Source organism: Sprattus sprattus, assembly GCF_963457725.1.
Source record: "Sprattus sprattus genome assembly, chromosome: 9".
Lineage (NCBI taxonomy): Eukaryota > Metazoa > Chordata > Actinopteri > Clupeiformes > Clupeidae > Sprattus > Sprattus sprattus.
Window position 1 is genome coordinate 23667248 of NC_137928.1, and position 6000 is coordinate 23673247.

Consider the following 6000-nt stretch of genomic DNA (forward strand, 5'->3'; position numbering starts at 1 on the left):
TCCTCAATGTACAACAGATGATGACATCGATGCCAACTCGCTTGACTATACAACGTAGTAGTTATAGGTGAACTGTGTGGCAGCCGCCGAATAGTTATATACGTGTAACAGCCAAGTCACAGCTGACGTTCTGATATCTTGCATACTACCTGTTCACCGCGAGATGGAGACATTATGCAAGTCTTAAACGCGTCAACAGGGGCGGTGTTGTAGCCCAACCCTCTGTGGAGGGGCGGCTTGGGTTCAAGTTGCAACTTGACCTGAGGTTTTCTAGGCTGTCATGCAGGTTTAGTGCCAACAGAAGCACTATAATTCTGTTCATAGCACAAACTTCACCAGATCCTCCATTATTTGGATTATTTGTTCTTGAATATGTTTTATGTTGATATTACCTATTTATCCTGCACTTTAAGTGTCCCATGTTCCCCTACAATAACTTATGTTATAATAGTAATAATGTTTAATATTTTGTTGTCCCAAAGCATTAGGCCTACATCAACTGCAGTGTAAATACTTTACAGCTTTATTTCAGATTAAAGCTATATTATCTTGACATTTACCATTTTATAACCCAAACTATTTGTAGCGTTTTCATACATCTGAGTGCTTCAGAGCAATGCGTGCCCTTCCGAGGTAGGGCACATACCTTGCGGGAAAGCAAAGTCCTGACTCCCACACAGTATTGTCTGTAAGAGTGTGGTGATGGTCCATCTGCTTGGGGCAGCATGTTTATAAAGAGCCCTCCTCAGAGTCTTCCAAACACTCACAGATACGGCTGCAGTGGGGTTGTAGGCTCAAAGCAAAGAGGGTGCAAAAACAAAACAGCACTTTTTTCCAGAGTTTAAGTTCTTACCAATTCTTTTTTTAATGTGTGATTTAGGGTGATTTCTACTCCCAAATCTTCTCTGAGTAACTGCTGTGTTGGGTTATATTAGGCCTACAAGTCTTTCTAAGACAGCATTATGTGCTGTTTTGTCATGAAGTATTCCTAGCCTGAACGTTTTTGAGCATCCGTTCTCTATGTAACTGTCCATGTGTTCTTCATTCATTTCATTGTTAACATCGCAAGTCACTTTCCCCCTACACTGTGAATAAGACAGTGTTCTGAATTTGGCTTCTTGGTGTGAGTATGCCATTTGTATTTCAGATGCAAATCAATATAACCATTTCAAGTTGATAAATCTAAATAAAAAAGCTTCATAAAATTGGTAATTAGCTGTCCTCCAATGTAACAACCGTATTCACTACTGTTTTCATGTGTCCTTTTGGTGGGAAAGTCATTGGAGAGAGAGCATCACATCATTACATCGTCACCATGCTGAAATATTGGCTCCCTTGCTCACTTTGCTCTGACCCACTCCTCTCTCATAATTGCACGAAGCTCATTTGCCAGCCGAAGTGATGTTATTTTCAGCCAAAGTGCTGCTAGCTGTGACTTGAGATATAACTAGAAAAGTTTGAATGCATATTCACAGTATTTCCATCACTCAGAAGCCTCACTCCAACCGCTCTTGTCCTCTCACGCTGTCTCAAGTACAGCCGGCCCCCACGATGCCTGATGCCAGCCTCTGCTGTTGTTATAGAAACAAGAGTTTTTTAAAACTATTTTTGGTTACACTTCAGAGGTACTGATGACTGGGAGGTGCTCAAGTTTGTGAAAAGGGAATGTGTGTGTCTGTGTCTGTGTCTGTGTCTCTGTGTGTGTGTGTGTGTGTGTGTGTGTGTGTGTGTGTGTGTGTGTGTGTGTGTGTGTGTGTGTGTGTGTGTGTGTGTGTGTGTCTGTGTCTGTGTCTGTGTCTGTGTCTCTGTGTGTGTGTGTGTGTGTGTGTGTGTGTGTGTGTGTGTGTGTGTGTGTGTGTGTGTGTGTGTGTGTGTGTGTGTGTGTGTGTGTGTGTGTGTGTGTGTGTGTGTGTGTGTGTGACCCATAGAGATTATGTAGGTGTAACACTCCCAATGAGAGTTAGGGGTCTGTTGCTCCATGTCATGCTTATTATATTGTCAGCAGTGCAGTGGGTGATTTATTTTAAAATAAATATTTTTTTTTAACAGATCTTTTCTTAGTGCATGTCCTAATTGTGTACTATATGTGGTCTCTCATCTTATATCCACTGCTCTGTTCACACAAATCACAGACATCTGTCATATTTTCCTACCTGGATTAAAACAATTGTCTGTATTTTCCCTTCGTATGTGTGATACTGAGGAAATTGTTGTCTGGTGACATTGTCTAGTCATTGTACTCGAACTTGTTATGTGAAACAGATACAGTTCCTCTGTTTCACCAGAGGAAACTGCCATCCTCTTTGTGTGAAGTAAGTACAAACAAAAATCCCCATTTAAGAGGAAGTTGTTTGGCAGACACAGAAGAAAAAAGAACAAGCCTAACAGGATTTGCCTTTGAATAATCTTTGAATTAATTTGATCCCCATGCACGTTATTTGGATTGGGTTACAGACGGTCTCTGAGGCCACACAGGGGACCACTTCTCTATCAGGCATTGTTTCAATGGAGAAGAGGAAGGAGAACTCCATGTATGTTTTGGATTCTGGACATTGTAGGCCTATTGCTTTCCTTTTGAGTTATTTGAATGCCATGACTGTGTATAACTGACCATGAGGGTTTTGGTGGAACTGGACAATCAGCTCTGGCCCATTGGTGGATACTGACCATTCCCTGTTGCATATACAGAACATGGCCACATTGTGAAGCATAGGTGTTTGAATTCTGGAGGCTATGGAAGTATAACAGCGCCACCTTCAACATATTGAAAAGAATCCCACAGCATTTATGATGCTTGAATAAATTTTTTTGTATTTTTCTGCACTGCAATACATTGGGGTTGAGGACAAAACAAGTCCGGTACACAAATATTCACCTTCCCAAAACACAGATACAAAATATTCAGTTTTTGAAATACAGTCTTCATTATTCGGCAGGTAATATTCTACCCATTATTTTTTTCAATCTCACAAATTCAGCGGTGAGATTATTGAGTGGCAGTGCCAGTAGACCTGCTGATGATGACCGAAAGGAACGAGAGGGAGTGTAGGTCTGAAGGAGGACTATGATGCAAGCAGGGGAAAGATTATAAAGAGCTTTAAATGTCATTAATATGATTTTAAAGTTAATTGGTTGTAATAGAGGGAGCCACTGTAATTGAAACAGCAGGGGAGTGGCATGATCAGTGGACGTTGACTGTGTAATAAACTGTGCTGCAGTGAATGAGTTTGTTTGGGATGCCTGCCAGGATCGCATTGCAGTAGTCAGTGCATGATGTGACCAGAGCATTGACTAGTACTTCCGTAGAGTGCAGTGTTAAAGAAGAGCACAGTCTTGAGCAATCCAAGAGACATTGTTAATATGACTGGATAAGGAAAGAGTACTGTCCAAGATGACAGTCAGAGTAGAAGTGGCGTTAGTAGATACATAAAGCTTTGTTTCGTCAGCATATCAGGGACAATTACGATACCATAGTGCAGAAAAATGTTGCCAATAAATAGAAGTGGCCCTAACTCCGAACCCTGTGGAACTTCATGGTTACCTATGACATTTTCTGAGCGTTAATGCTGTATTTGTACAAACTGTGTCCTGTCTGCCAGATAGTGGGCAAACCACTGATAAACACAGTCTCCAACGCTAGTTAGACGATCCATGAGGAACTGATATAGTAGGCTATGTTGATGTAGTATTGAACACAGTACTGAGGCCATGAAGAATGAGGATAGAGAGTAGACCAGAATCAGCCACACTCTTTGCCTTAACTAGGGCTGTTTCAGTGCTGTGTTTCTATTATTGATTCATTATTGATTTCAGGTGATCCTGGACCTGAGGTGCCTCTATCCTCTCAAGGCCTTTTGATATATATGCTAGGTTAGGTAAGGGGGGATGTGCCAGTTGTAAGAGAAGTGTTAATTATTGAGGTTATCGGAGGGGCAATAGAGGGCAGGCATGCCTTAATTAAGCTTGTTGGAGTATTCAGGGAGCATGGTAGATTTTGCTCAGTATTTGAGCAAATCAGTTGTTGATGAATTATCTCAATTTTAGACTTGAAAAAAATAGCTTTAGTGTTTTCTTCTCCTACTCTGATGATTTTTGCATAATATGAAGTTTTTACAACAGAAAGGCCATTTTTGTGACTTGTCTTGAAGTCTGTAAATTTTCGCTGGTAGCAGAGGGATAGCAACAGTCATATTATAGAGTTATAATGGATCTATGCATTTTAATGAAAATAATGGAGTTTGTGGTCTCTCAGGCAGTTATTTAACTACCATGGGTGCTATCTTGGGTGTTCCCCCATTGTATCTGTCATAGGGTTTTTCCTTTTTAAACCGGAACTTGCAAAAATGCTAATCCACTGCATTCAAAATTATGACAGTCACTCCCACACTTTGTTCAGGTCTTTAGATCCGGGTATATGGATTGGCATACGCCATGCACGTATTACCCTTAGCAGCCTTGCCCCTACAATTGAAAGTTGAAGTTTATCTGCAATCTATTGCTCCTCCTGTCAACCGAAATGTATGTAGAATTGAAAAAAAAAAATGGATTATTTTTGGTAATTACCTACCAAATAATGAAGATGGTATTTTAACAACAAAATATTTCGGAACTGTATTTAAAGGCACCCAGTGCAACTTCCGAGGCTTAAAAATAAACATTCAATTTCTAGTCTTTTTTAAACGTAGTAAGTTTCAATAACTCCATACCATTCCATATCGACATTCAAGGAGCAAAGATGAGACGTCGTTGTGTGGTGAGAACTGATAGAAAATCGATAACAACAACAATCGCCGCCATTTTCTTTATTTTTTGTAACCTACAATAAATACAGCAGGCTTCCAGTCAATGGAAAAATGGCCTCTCCCCCCCGGCGATTGTTGTTGTTTACGATTTTCTATCAGTTCTCACCACACAATGACGTCTCATCTTTGCTCCTTGAATGACGATATGTAATGGTATGGAGTTATTGAAACTTACTACGTGTAAAAAAGACTAGAAATTGAATGTTTATTTTTCATTGAATGTTTACATAAAGTTGCACTGGGTGCCTTTAAATAAGTTGAATATTTGTGTATTGAATTTGGAATGCTGGAATTTTGTTTTCAGTCAAAATATACAACCCCAATTAGTTGCAGTGCATAAATATTCAAGCAATGTCATTGCTGGTGTGTTTGTTTTCAGTCTTTGTGAAAATGCAGTGCCAAAAAATTCAAGCATCATAAATACTGTGGAATTATTTTCAATTTGTGTCAAATTGCAATGCAGAAAGGTTGTTATTGCGATGTTTTTATTCAACATGGCATTTTGCATTGAGGACATTTAGCACTGTTATACTTCCATAGAAGGCCTTATAAATTAATTAAATACTGACCACAAGACTAGTTTATTTTATTAGGGATCCCCCAAGCTCCTGACAATGTCATGACAAAAATTATTTTTGTATTACTGCATTTGCATAGCAACATTAAAACATGACACATAGAAGAATAGAAAAGGGGTTTCAAACTACTCTCATCAGAGATACACTGCATTTCAAATCCAGTCTAAGCCTGGCGAATATTTTATCCTGTCTGTATAGGACTCAACCAGGTATGTTGTCATAGACTCAATAATGCCTTTGATATCTCAGTTTATGAACCGATACCCTCTATCTTGCTTCCTAAAAAAAAAGGAGAATTTAATTTAAAAAGTTTCATTTTTCGAGCAAACCCTTTACTCTCTCGAGTAACACCCTTTATTTTCTCTGTGGCAGCCAATGCAGTAGTGATTTCATATCTACTACCCATCATGTACCTGTCAGTCATGGTGGATGCATATCAGTGACAGGCAGCTGTGTGTTGTTTAAACTAGACTGTATATAAAACATTGAATCTAGATTGTCATACTTCACAAAGTAGAGAGAACGAGAAAGAAGTAGCACAATATGGACATATCATAGCAACAGGAGTTTTTTTTACAGAGGGGAAGCAGGAAATAGAAGAAGATCTCACAATCCAAAAG